Genomic DNA, 12,851 nt, shown 5'->3' with positions numbered 1-12,851 from the left:
GCTGTATATAGCCATTATTATGTTGAGGAAAGTGCCTTGTATCCCCGATCTCTCTAAAACTTTAAACATGAATGGGTGTTGAATTTTATCAAATGCTTTCTCTGCATCCAAGGAGATGATCATGTGGTTTTTTATTTTCAGTTTGTTTATATGGTGGATTACATTGATAGATTTCCATATATTAAACCATCCCTGCATGCCTGGAATGAAGCCTACTTGGTCATGATGAATGATATCTTTGATGTGTTCCTGTATTCGTTTTGCAAGTATTTTGTTTAGTATTTTTGCATCTATGTTCATAAGAGAAATTGGTCTGAAATTCTCTTTCTTTGTTGAATCTTTGTGAGGTTTAGGTATCAATGAGACTATGGCCTCATAGAATGAATTTGGTAATTTTCCATCCATTTCTATCTTTTGGAGTAGCTTGAAGAGTATCGGTATTAGCTCGCCCTTGAAGGTCTGGTAGAATTCTGCACTGAAACCATCTGGCCCTGGGCTTTTTTTTGGTTGGGACACCATCGATGATTGCTTCTATTTCTGTAGGGGAAATGGGACTATTTAGTTTGTTTATCTGTTCTTCATTCAACTTTGGCAAGTGAAATTGATCAAGAAAATCGTCCATTTCCCTTAGATTTTCAAATTTTGTGGCATATATGCCTTCAAAGTAGGATCTTATGATTCTTTGAATTTCTTCAGTGTCTGTTGTTATGTCTCCCTTTTCATTTCTGATTTTGTTGATTTCAATACTGTCTCTCTGCCTTTTAGTTAGTTTGGCTAACGGTCTGTCTATCTTGTTGATTTTCTCAAAGAATCAGCTTTTGGTTTTGTTGATTCTTTGGACTGTTTTCTTAGTTTCTAATTTGTTAATTTCAGCCCTGAGTTTGATTATTTCCAGGCGTCTACTCCTCTTGGGTGTTTCTGCTTCTTTTTTTTCTAGGGCTTCCAGTTGTGTTGTTAAGATGCTTATGTGCAATGTTTCTAATTTCTTTTTAAAAGCACTTAGTGCTATGAATTTTCCTCTTAGCACTGCTTTCAATGTATCCCACAAATTTGGGTATGTTGTTTCTTCATTTTCCTTGAATTTCAGAAACTCCTTGATTTCTTTCTTTATTTCTTCCCTGGCCCAGGTGTCATTTAGCAGAGAGTTGTTTAGTTTCCACGTACATGTAGGCTTTTTGTTAGTTCTGTTGTTGTTGAATTGCAGCCTAAGAGCATGGTGATCTGATAGGATACAAGGTATTATTTCAATCCTCTTGTATCTATTGAGGCTTGCTTTGTGACCTACGATGTGATCAATTTTGGAGAAGGTTCCATGGGGTGCAGAGAAGAAGGTGTATTCTTTCTTGTTTGGGTGAAAGGTTCTATCGATATCTGTTAGATCCATTTGACCCATGGCATTGGTTAATGATGTTATTCCTCGGCTTAGTTTCTGTTTCAATTACTTATCCTCCAGTGAAAGTGGGGTGTTGAAGTCTCCCGCTATTATTGTGTGGGGATCGATGTTTGGTTTAAGCTTTTTTAGCACATCTTTTACAAATGTGGGTGCCCTTGTATTGGGAGCATAGATGTTCAGAATTGTGATGTCATCTTGGTTGACTTTACCTTTGATGAGTATGAAGTGTCCTTCCTCATCCCTTTTGATTAATTTTGGTTGAAAGTCTATTTTGTTCGATACTAAAATGGCTACGCCTGCTTGCTTCTTGTGACCATTTGGTTGGAATATTTTTTTCCAACCTTTTACCCTTAGGTAATGCCTTTCATTCTGGGTGAGATGTGTTTCTTGGATGCAGAAGAATGTTGGATCTTGTTTATGTACCCATTCAGTTAGTCTGTGTCTTTTTATTAGAGAATTGAGGCCATTGATGTTGAGAGATATTAATGACCAGTGACTGTTAAGAGTCTTAATTTTGAATTTGTTTCCAGTCGAGCGTTTGTGTAGTTGTGTTTTTGCCATGGGATAGCTATCTATTTCCTGGGTAGTTTTGGTTGTAGCTTGACCCTTTGGGATGGAGTTTTCCTTCTAGTACCTTCTGTAAAGCTGGATTTGTGGATAGGTACTGTTTGAATTTGTTTTTGTCATGGAATATTTTGTTTTCTCCATCAATGGTTATTGATAATTTTGCTGGATAAAGTAGTCTGGCCTGGCATCTGTGGTCTCTTAAGGTTTGCAGGATCTCTGTCCAAGCCCTTTTGGCTTTTATGGTCTCTGCTGAGAAGTCGGGTGTAATTCTGATAGGTTTACCATTAAATGTTATTTGGCCCTTTTCCCTTGCAGCTTTTAATATTTTTTCTTTGTTCTGCATGTTTTGTGTTTTGATTATTATGTGGCGGGCAGTTTTTCTTTTCTGGTCAATTCTATTTGGTGTTCTGTAGGCCTCTTGTATGTTTATAGGCATTTCTTTCTTTAGATTGGGGAAATTTTCTTCTATGGTTTTGTTGAGAATAGTTTCTGGGCCCTGGAGTCTGATATCTTCTCTTTCTTCAATGCCTATTATCCTCAGATTTCTTCTTTTCATGGTGTCCTTAATTTCTTGGATGTTTTGTGTCAGGAGTTTTCCAGATTTGGCATTTTCTTTAATGGTTGATTCAAGATCTGTGATTGTATCTTCTAGACCTGAGATTCATTCTTCCATCTCTTGGATTCTGTTAGAAAAGCTCACCTCTGTGTTGCTCGCCTTCTTCTCTGAGGTCTCACGTTCTCGTTTTTCTTCTGTCTGTGTGTTTATCATTGAATCCATTTTCATTTTCAGATCTTGAACTGATTTTTTGATTTCTTTCATCTGATTTTTTGTATATTCCTGAGTTTCTTCCATTGCCTCTTTATAGGTCTTCAGAGCTTGAACTGTTTTATTTATTTCTTTCATCTGGTTGTTTGCATTTTCCTGCAATTTTTTCAGTTCCACTCTATGTGCTTCTTTTATGTCTCTCACCTGTTTGTCTGCGTCTTCCTGCATTTGATTACGAATTTTATTTGTTTCCTCCATTATCATCCTCATTACTAAGGATTTGAGGTCATTTTCTTGTATTTTCATTGTATTTGAGTTCTCTGGGTTGTTTACTTTGGGATAGCTGGAAACTGGAGACGCCATGTTGTTTTGGGGTTTTTTGTGTATGCTTTTTCGTTGTCCTTTAGACATCTTGCCGTCTTTGCTTTTATTGGGTAGCTTCCAGAGTTGGATGGATGGAGTCTGATGATAGATTCACTTGTTTTCTCACGATTTCCCTAGGCTGCAAGCTCAAAGCTTCACTGGTGTGGATGTTAGGAGGTTAGCCCTGTTGTTCTGGTCTCTCACGGCCAGTGATCTTCAGCCCCCCTGTGCTGTGGATCCTGTAATTGTTCTGGGTCTCTGAATGAGCGTTGGGTCAGGCCAAGTTATCCACAGCCTTCTGTGTTCCCTGCCAAGTCCAGCCAGGAACACTGGGCCCGAACCACGGGCTGAACTCAGCTAGATTCTCAGGGCCTGAACCGTTTGCCAAGCTCAGCTAAAGATTCTGGACCCAAAATGCACACAGGGTCCAGCCAGAATTTTTGGGCTGGGACTATGCACCAAGGTCCGCTAGGGCCTTTTGGCCCAAAGTGCGTGCTGTGGTCAGTTATTGACTCAGGGCCCGAACTGACGACCAATCTCAGCCAGGAATTCTGGATTCAAACTGCACACTGTGTCCAACCAGATTCTTAGAGCTGGTGGAACCGAGCGCTCTGTCCAGCCTGTGCCACAGCAGGAGAGCTGCGGCTGCTCTGAGTTAGCGCCAGTGGTGGAACCAAGTGCTCCGCCCAGACTGTGTCACCGCAGGGGAGCTGCCGCTGAGCTGAGGTGGTGCCTAGGATGGAACTGAGCACGCCACTAAGCCTGCGCCACAGCAGGAGAACTGCAGCTGCTCTGAGTTAGCACCAATGGTGGAACCAAGTGCTCCACCCAGACTGTGTCACTGCAGGGGAGCTGCTGCTGAGCTGAGGTGGTGCCTAGGGTGGAACTGAGTGCTCAGCCAAGCCTGCGCCACAGCAGGAGAACTGCGGCTGCTCTGAGTTAGCGCCTGTGTTGGAACCAAGTGCTCCGCCCAGACTGTGTCACCGCAGGGGAGCTGCCGCTGAGCTGAGGTGCTGCCTAGTGTGGAGCTGCGTGCTCAACTAAGCCTGCGCCACAGCAGGGGAGCTGTGGCCGAAGTTGAGTTAGTGCCTCAGGCAGAATTGCTTGCTGGGCTGGGCCAGTACCCGGGACTCTGGGGCCGAACTGTCCGCCAAGTCTAGTCTGGGTCCGAAGGCTCCACGCGACCCAAATCCTGCCCCGAGTCCCCTCTCCCGCAGCAATTCCCACCAGCCACCACACCAATCGCCTCCACCGGAAGGCTATGAGCTGCAAACCTCAGCCACCGCTGCTGGTGCCGCTGGTGCTGCTGCCTCTGCCGCTGCCGCTCCCATCAGAGAAAATCCACGCTCCTCCCGTGTGCAGGGACACGCAGGTCCTCCGCACCCTGGTCGCTCCGAACCGTGGAGCACTTCCGCTGCCGTGATGTTCGGCCCTCGGTGTTCCTGCCTCAGAAATCTGTGCAAATCCCTGAATTGTTCACTGGAGCCTCCAAACACGGTCCACACTGCTCGCCGCCATCTTGGATCTGACCAATTTTTTAAAATGGAAAAAAACCACACAAGAAGTATTTGTACCTATTCCACAAAGGAGTACTTGAAATTATACAAAACATTAGTAGGTATTGAAAACCATGGACTTTATTCGTAATCAGCTTCCCCAAAGTTTAGCTTTTCATTTTGTTTACTTGTTAAATTTGTTCTGTTTAACCAATGTCTGTTAGCTCCATTATATGTGAAAGTGGGATGCATGCCATTCTACAGAATAGTCTAAAAGGCAATGAGAATGGTATATCTACTAAGTATGTTCACACACACACTGCCAGTCAACAGGCCATGTGTGCCAAACAAGTCATAGCATTTTCATAGTACGAGGGAACAAAACAATGGTCACATCTTGATCTTGCCCTTTAAAAAATGTAATAGGAAACTGGGGCAGCAGAGATGGCTCAGCAGTTAAGAATGCTTGCTAGACAGTCATAAAGACCAGACTCAGGAATCCCAACACTCACTTAATAAGCCAGGCATTTGGTCTTTGGCCTCTGAGAGAGAGAGAGAGAGAGAGAGAGAGAGAGAGAGAGAGAGAGAGAGAGAGAGAGAGAGAGAGACTGATAGACAGACAGACAGAGAATTTCTTTAAAAGGAACATGAGCATCATAGGAGCTCCTAGGGCATCAGAAAGTCTCACACATTAAGGAGAATACTCCTGGTTCAGTGCTCCTTCCCCAGACTATCCACATCTGTCCGTCACGCTGTGACTGGGAATGTAGACCTCCATGGGAGAGTTACATGTTTACTTTTGAAAAGAACAAAGCTGTTTAAGGCAAACAGCATAATAGCAAAGCAATATAAATAGTACAGGATGTACCAGATGCTAGTGACACATTAAAAAAGCTTTAATCAGCTCAAATGAATACTCATGGGAAAAAACTCGGGGACTTACTGCAGCCTAGCAGATGGGCCACATTAACTACAACCATCCCTATCTGAATCCCGGTGGGTCTATCACTCAGGCTCTAGGGTGCCCTCACAGAGACCCATGTATCTGCCCTTCAGCTCTGCTTTTGTCTCTTTCCATCCATACTAATTAAAAAAGTGCAAACCACTAGTTTTGTTTGCTTACTCACTTCTTGTTTTGGTTTGATTTGCAATTACTCTATTTTAGATATAATGCTATGTGTTTGAACCATGTTCACTTTGATCCTCACAGGAACCTGCTGAGGTAACTCCATATGGTCCCCATTTTAGAGATAAGGACCTGAGGCCTTGAGAAAGGGCTGTACAACTAGAAAGCAACAGAAGCTGGGTCTACATGCAATTGTGTTTGATCCCAGTGCTTATGTTTTGAGCTACTATGCTATTTGACCTTCCCAAATCACTTAACACGGGAGAGTGCCTGTGTAAATGTTTAGGTACTGTTATTATTGTGTGTATGTGCATGGTGTATGTGTGTGTGTGTGTGTGTGTGTGTGTGTGTGTGTGTGGAAATGTGTACCACAGCAACCATGTTGAGGCCAAAAGTCAACTTTGTGGAGACATTTCTGTCCTTCTACCTTCATGGAGTTTCCAGGGTTTAAACTTGACTCACCGTATTTGTAAGCAAACATCTCTACTCTATGAGCAATATTTTCAGCCCAGGAATTCTTAAAAATATAGATTCTAATCTGGTAAGCCTAGAATCAAACATAAAATTAACTTACTGTTTAAGATATATAGCTGTGCTTTGTAAACCAGTAACCTAAAAGGACATCACACATACTCAACATTCATTAACAACAGAAAAAATGACCGCCACATAAAAATTAAGAGAGTTGACTTTCAGTGCAAAATTTCCCAACTGATCAGTTGTGTAAACTTGGGCTACCCCTTATTGTAGGCATATAGGATTTATTAAACATATGCTATGTGCTAGGTTTGGTGTTATAACTTCATATACATTGTCACCTGCAGTTATTAGGTTTCAGCCTGGGACTACTCAGGCCATGCCCCGCCGGTAGCCTTTTTCTTATGGATGCTATAGAGGAAATGGCCCTCTCCTTAACTAGAGCCTGTCTGTGAATATCTAACCTCCTAACACACTCTCCAGCTGCCCAGATTCCAGCAGTAACCTGGAAGAGCAGATCATTCTTCAGTGACAAGATCTTAAATAGGAAGGCCAAGAGATGAGAAGATAAAGAAGAAGATGGGAAAGGTGGTGTCAGGAGGTCTTGTGCAAGCTGGGTCTTATGCCAAGCATGTTTATTAAGAAGTACAGCACCTTATATACAGGTTTTCCTTTAAAAGAGCAAAAAGAACAAAGTCAATGAGAAGCTAACCCAAAAATGTTGCATAGGAGGAACACAGTGTGTCTCAAGAATACCTCAAGACTAAGCACAAAGGAACCTTGGGACTAATGACCATAGTCCTGCACAATGGTGAGAATTGAATTCTCTGAATCTGAAGCTCCAGCTTCCCTAAGCCCCTAGTTCCAGACCATTACTGGCTCTGCCATGCATCAGGACCTCATGGAAGGTCTTGGATTAGCACAGATCTCAACACAAAAAAATGGTAGGCACCTATATCACTTGCCCAAGGAAGTGTACAGCCCCAGGCTTCCAAACAACAAGACACAAGAGGGCCACATATGCATGGCCACACATCTCTGCACATATACTTGGCATACTTCCTCTACATTTTCATAGTGGCACCTTCCTTCTGTATAACTCCCTCACCTCCCATTGCTACTCAGGAATCAGACAGCAAGCCCCCTAGCCCTCTAAAACCTATAAGAAGAAACCCCATGTTGTCTCCTGGGCTTCAACTATCCTGTCTGTCTGTCTATCTGCTTGTGAGATTAGCATTTCTTCTAATGGATATCTTACCCAGGAGAATGATGTGTTTCAATGTGTTCCTTGAACTCTGAACACATGACGTTTCAATATTCATTACAGGAACTCTGTCAGCACTCTCCCTTTAAATCTCATATCAAATACAAGAAAAGAGAAGCTTAGCACATTGTATTTTCATACATTAAGCTTTAGAGACAATAATGACTCAGTCTGAATTCGAGCCTGTGCCTTTTGATTTAGTAGCCATTGTCTTGATGAGTTACCAGCTGCTTACCTTGAGTCTATCAACCATGATTACTAACCCTTTCAAGAGAATTACTCTTAATACACATTGGACCGTTGAGGTCCATTGTAACTAGGCCACATTTATAATCTACTTTTTGCTTTCATTTTAAAAATAATATCTCTCAGAGTTTAGGAGTTTTTTTTAATTCCTGAAAGTTAACTGCAGTATTTAAGATTTGGCTCCATTTGGCTCAGAAGTTGAAAGAAAATAAAAATCAAAACAAAACAAAAGCAGCCATGAAAGCAGTTACTTTAGGCTTTGAGCTCAGGATTATCTAGGATTATCCACAGAATCACATTGTTTTATGGTTTTATTGCTATGGAGAGACACCATGACCCCAGCAATTCCTCCAGTGTAAACTGGTTAATTGGGGCTGGCTTACAGTTTCATAGGTTTATTCCATTATTGTCATAACAAGAAGCATGGTAGACATGGTGATGGGAAAGGAACCAAGAACCTTACATCTGGGTCCACAGGCAGCAGGAGAAGACTGTGTGTTACACTAGGTGTACCTTGAGCAAAGGAGACTTCAAAGCCCTCCCCCACAGGGACACACTTCTTCCAACAAGGCTGCACCTACTCTAACAAGGCTATACCTCCTAATAGTACCTCTCCCTATGGCCAGGCATTCAAATACACATATCTATGGTGGCCATACTTATTCAACCTGCCACACACACAAATGTGCAACTACTGCTACTCTCCCTTGGTGTGTAATGAGGATGCAGGTCTAGCAAGGGCAAATTCATTCTGATAAGTGCCCAGTTTTACAGCCTCTCTGTAGAGACTGTTTTATTCTCCGCTCTGTAGGGCAGGCTAGGAACTGAAGGTCTTGGGATGGCTTACTTTCTATACCCAGTTGCATGCTAATTACACCTCTTTGCTTGGTGTTGTTCAGGGATTGAGGGTCTGTTTCTTACCTTGTGCCATCCAGGTACCATTGTGCACAGATGATGGTCTTGAAAGATTTTGACTCACCAGTGAATGCCCGGGTGCGTGGGGGACATAGACACAGCATTCTCCAAGATGGTTTTCAGTGAAACAGCTCTTCTTTATTGAGAGAATAGGGGCTATATAAACCTTGGGGAAGGGGGAGGGGGAGGGGTTTTCTGAGTGAGTGTACAGCATTGGCTGGGCTCTCGGTGCTAGGAAGGTCTCATTTGCATGGAGAAGAATCCCATGTGCTAACTGGACATGCTCTTATCGGAAATAGAAAGTTTTATCCTGAAACCAGAAACTTGGCCACCACACTATGTGACTACCTCAAGGGTAGCAGAAGTAGGGGTCATAAGTTTATGTGCACTGAGGCATACAGGCCCAGAACAGGGAGGGAGGGTCTCAAGATGAGATTTTCTGAGTTTGGACACATCTAGACATCACTCCTGTTCCAGTCCTGTCCCCCAGTCCCAGAGCTCACTTACCCCACAGCTTGCTATATATTTAGCAGTAGAAGCGGGTGTCCTACTTCACACCTCTATACTTGAAAGGCAAGAGATTGATAGGTGAGGACATAGAAGGAGCTTTAGTTTGCAGGAAGTGGTTTCAGGCTCTTTAGTGGTTTAGTCTCATTTATAAACAAGGGTGAGAAATTTCACTTGGTTTACCTTGAGGCTCTGAGGACAGTGTTTGCAGAGATAAAACTAGACTGTATATTGTACCACAGCTCACGAATGGGACTTGTGAGCGGAAGGTGAATTATTCAGCTTGGAACAACATAAGCAGACTTTGGCTGTTCTGCTTTTCACTTAGGACTCAACTCAAGTAAATTGCAGCGAGATACTTGTGTACAATTTAAACAATGATTCTTGCCCCAGAATAGTAAGAACCAACTAAGTATTGCCTATTTCAATAAAACTACATTTTCCTATGCTGCCCTTCTCTGCATCAGACAGTTAACTTGTTCCTAGTGATACTAATTCCTAGACATGCAGAAAGAGTGATGGTGGTACTTGGTGTCTACCAAGGAAAAATAGAGACTTACAACCAAGGAAAAGGCACATTATAAAAATGCTTCAGAGGAGCTGATCTTCTGAATCACTGGGGTCGTGTCTTACAATGGTGCTTGCAAAAATGAAGATATTCTAAAGAGACTCTTGTATCTCTCAGTCTGTCATACTAATGAAACAATGGACTCTTGTGATTGCTTGGGTTGTTTTGGTTTTTTGGACTACAGCAGGGGAAGAAGGTAAATGTCCAACTAGCAGGGACCTTGTCTCCTTGAAAGAGATTCCACACAGTTCTAAGAACTTATCAGACCACCTTACAGGATCTATGGTAGGCGAGACCATACCTACACTAGCACAGCTAAGATATGTAAATCCTTGGCCCTTTATTTACACTTAATCTCAATTTAGCACCTGAAAACAGATGCAAGGGATTTGGTGGCTCTCTTTGCCCCTCCTTCTAGTGTGGCCACGCTAAATCTTTTCCCTGCTTTCCATTTTTAATTTAGCTTCCTTAGTTGGCTTATGGAGGATGGGTGGCTTGGCCTGGCTTGGGTAAAGATTGGTGTCCCCAAATTCAGTAACAGTCTCAGAGGCATTTTCCCAAGCCTTTCTTAGCACACATGTATAGCTCTTCTCAGATGGCCAGGCAGCCCCAAAAGCTGTGGGTTATGATATCAGCTGTTTCTTCTAGAAACTGTGACACTTGTCCTCCTCCACTTCCTGCTTGGCCCAGCCAGGGATTACAGAGATTCTTTTTTGTCATTTCAAAACACAAAGCCTTGAACCTACATCCTTCCCCATTAAAGAGCACCAGCTAATCTGTATCTGGACTTCCAAGGGCCTCTTCTTATGTAAGTCACCTTTGACTGTTCCAAGAGACATCACTATTGTCTCTAGAGAGAGAGATTGATATGCATGTTCTCTTTGTCTCTAGTTACTTCATAATAAAGTGACAATGGAAAAAGAAAACCAAAGAGTACCCTCTATAAGCCAGACACAAGGCAGGACCGTGTAAACAGATGAGAAAGAGAAAGGTACAGGTAGGACTACGGGCTAAAGAGCTGGCCTCAACCATGATCCCCATCTCATTGTCTGGGAAATTTCCACCAGTGATCTCATCTTCCTGAGTCTCAGTTTTCTGATGTAAGAAACAAAGTAAAAATAATACTCCCCATCTGCTAAAGCTATAATACAAGAGTAGGATGCAATTAATTAGTGTGCATGTTGCACAACCCCATTTTTTATTTTAAGACTTGGAGTACAGGTGGGAAACAGACATGAGAGGGAGAGAGAGAGAGAGAGAGAGAGAGAGAGAGAGAGAGAGAGAGAGAGAGAGAGAGAGAGAGAGATTACTTCTTGACTTCAGTTAAGGAAGGCACTGATGAATGGGCAGAATTAAGGATGTCCCTTGGTGTGGATGAGCAGAATACCCAAGTTCCCCAGATATTTGTCTCTGCTCCTAAACTTAATGCACTTGGTTTTCAAGGTAAGTATTAATCTCCCACAGGGAAGCACTATCTCCTGGTAGCAGCAGTTTCTATGGTGCAAAAGCATTTTATGAACTGATGGGAACAATGATAATGTCAGCAATGGTGATGCTAACAGTATACGCTTTCATAATAAAGAACCATGAGCACTGTTCTCATAGCCAGCCAGTCTCTAATGGAGCCCTGACAGAGCGTGTGTAGCAGGCACTAGAATTTGAGCACAACCCATGTGTGTGTGTGTGTGTGTGTGTGTGTGTGTGTGTGTGTGTGTGTGTGTGTACAGAGATCAGAGGTCAGTCTTGGGTGTTACTCCTTAGCTGATTTCCTCCTGTCTCTGCCTCTTCTCCCACCACCACTGGTCTTAAGTGTGTGCACCTCCACACTTTGCATTGTTATGCACATTGTCATATCTGACCTCAGGTCCTCATGTTTGCAGGACAAATGATTTACTACTGAGGCATCTCAGCAGTCCCTGTGTGCAGTATTGTACTTACTAGGAATCATCATAACCTAAATATTACCAAAGTCCTCCTTAGGATATATTCCAGTAATTTCTCCACCTCCTCTTCCACATTCCAGTATTACCACAGCACTACCAGGGACATATTCCAGTAATTCCATGCTCATGTCCATTGATGGTTATCTTTCATAAGGCATAAGCGTTGCTATCTGTGCGCCCTAGAAAATGAAGGAAGTGATGTTGGATGATGTTCAAGATTATGAAAGATGGCCATGGCAGGAGGATTCACACAGCCCCTTGAGAAGCTCACATGAAGAGGGACTGAGACCAGGTGGGTCAACCACTATGAGAAAAATCCTCCAAACTCATTCAAACTATGGCTGCTGCCCGAGTCCGCAAAACATGGAACTGGAAACATCTAGCTAAGTTGACTCATGCTCCGTGCTCTCTGTGTCTGTGTAGGATAATAGATGGTGGTTATTTTAAGCTAAGTTGGGGACCATTTGTTATTCAGCAACAAGTCCCCATTACAGAATATTTCATAGCAATGGAATTACAAACTCAGAGATGTGAAAGGCTACAATTTCAAGGAATGACAAGTAAAAAACCAAACTCAGGGAACTGGACTCCAGGGCCCATTCTCACAGTCTGTACACCGTTACTAGAGACTTCATCTGTTTTATGTGGCCACAACAGAATATCATATTCTAGGTAAAGCAGAAACAATAGAGGCTGATTTAGGTCCAGGTTCTGGAAGCTGGGAAGTCCAACATCAAGGGGCTGCATCTGATGAAGGATTTCTTGTCACATCCTAACATGACTTATGTTACCACATGAGGAGTGAGGAAGATGAGGGGAAGGAAGAAGAGAGGAAGAGAAAAAGAGTATGATGAAAATGTTATTGTCATAGTAAATATTATCAACTTAGCAGTATCCAGGATCACCTAGGAGACATGCCTCCAGGTGCTCCTCTGAGGAAGTGCTGAGATTAGATTAGTCTACAGGCATGCCTGTGAGGGATAATCCTTATTAGGTTAATTGAGGAAGATAGACATCCCCTGAAGAAGTGAGACCATTTTGACCCAGGAGGGACAGGGGCTTCACAAGAAGACCAACAGAGCCAGTTAACCAAGGCCCAGGGGGCTTAGCGAGCACCAACCAAAGACCGTGCATGGACTCCTCCCAGACCCCTTACACATAGATAGATGATACTTAGTGTGGCCAACATGTAAGTCCCCTAGAAAGGGAATAGTTAGCCA

Source organism: Acomys russatus, chromosome 13 (assembly GCF_903995435.1).
Source record: "Acomys russatus chromosome 13, mAcoRus1.1, whole genome shotgun sequence".
Lineage (NCBI taxonomy): Eukaryota > Metazoa > Chordata > Mammalia > Rodentia > Muridae > Acomys > Acomys russatus.
The sequence above is the reverse complement of the archived record's forward strand: the minus strand, read 5'-3'. Positions refer to the sequence as shown.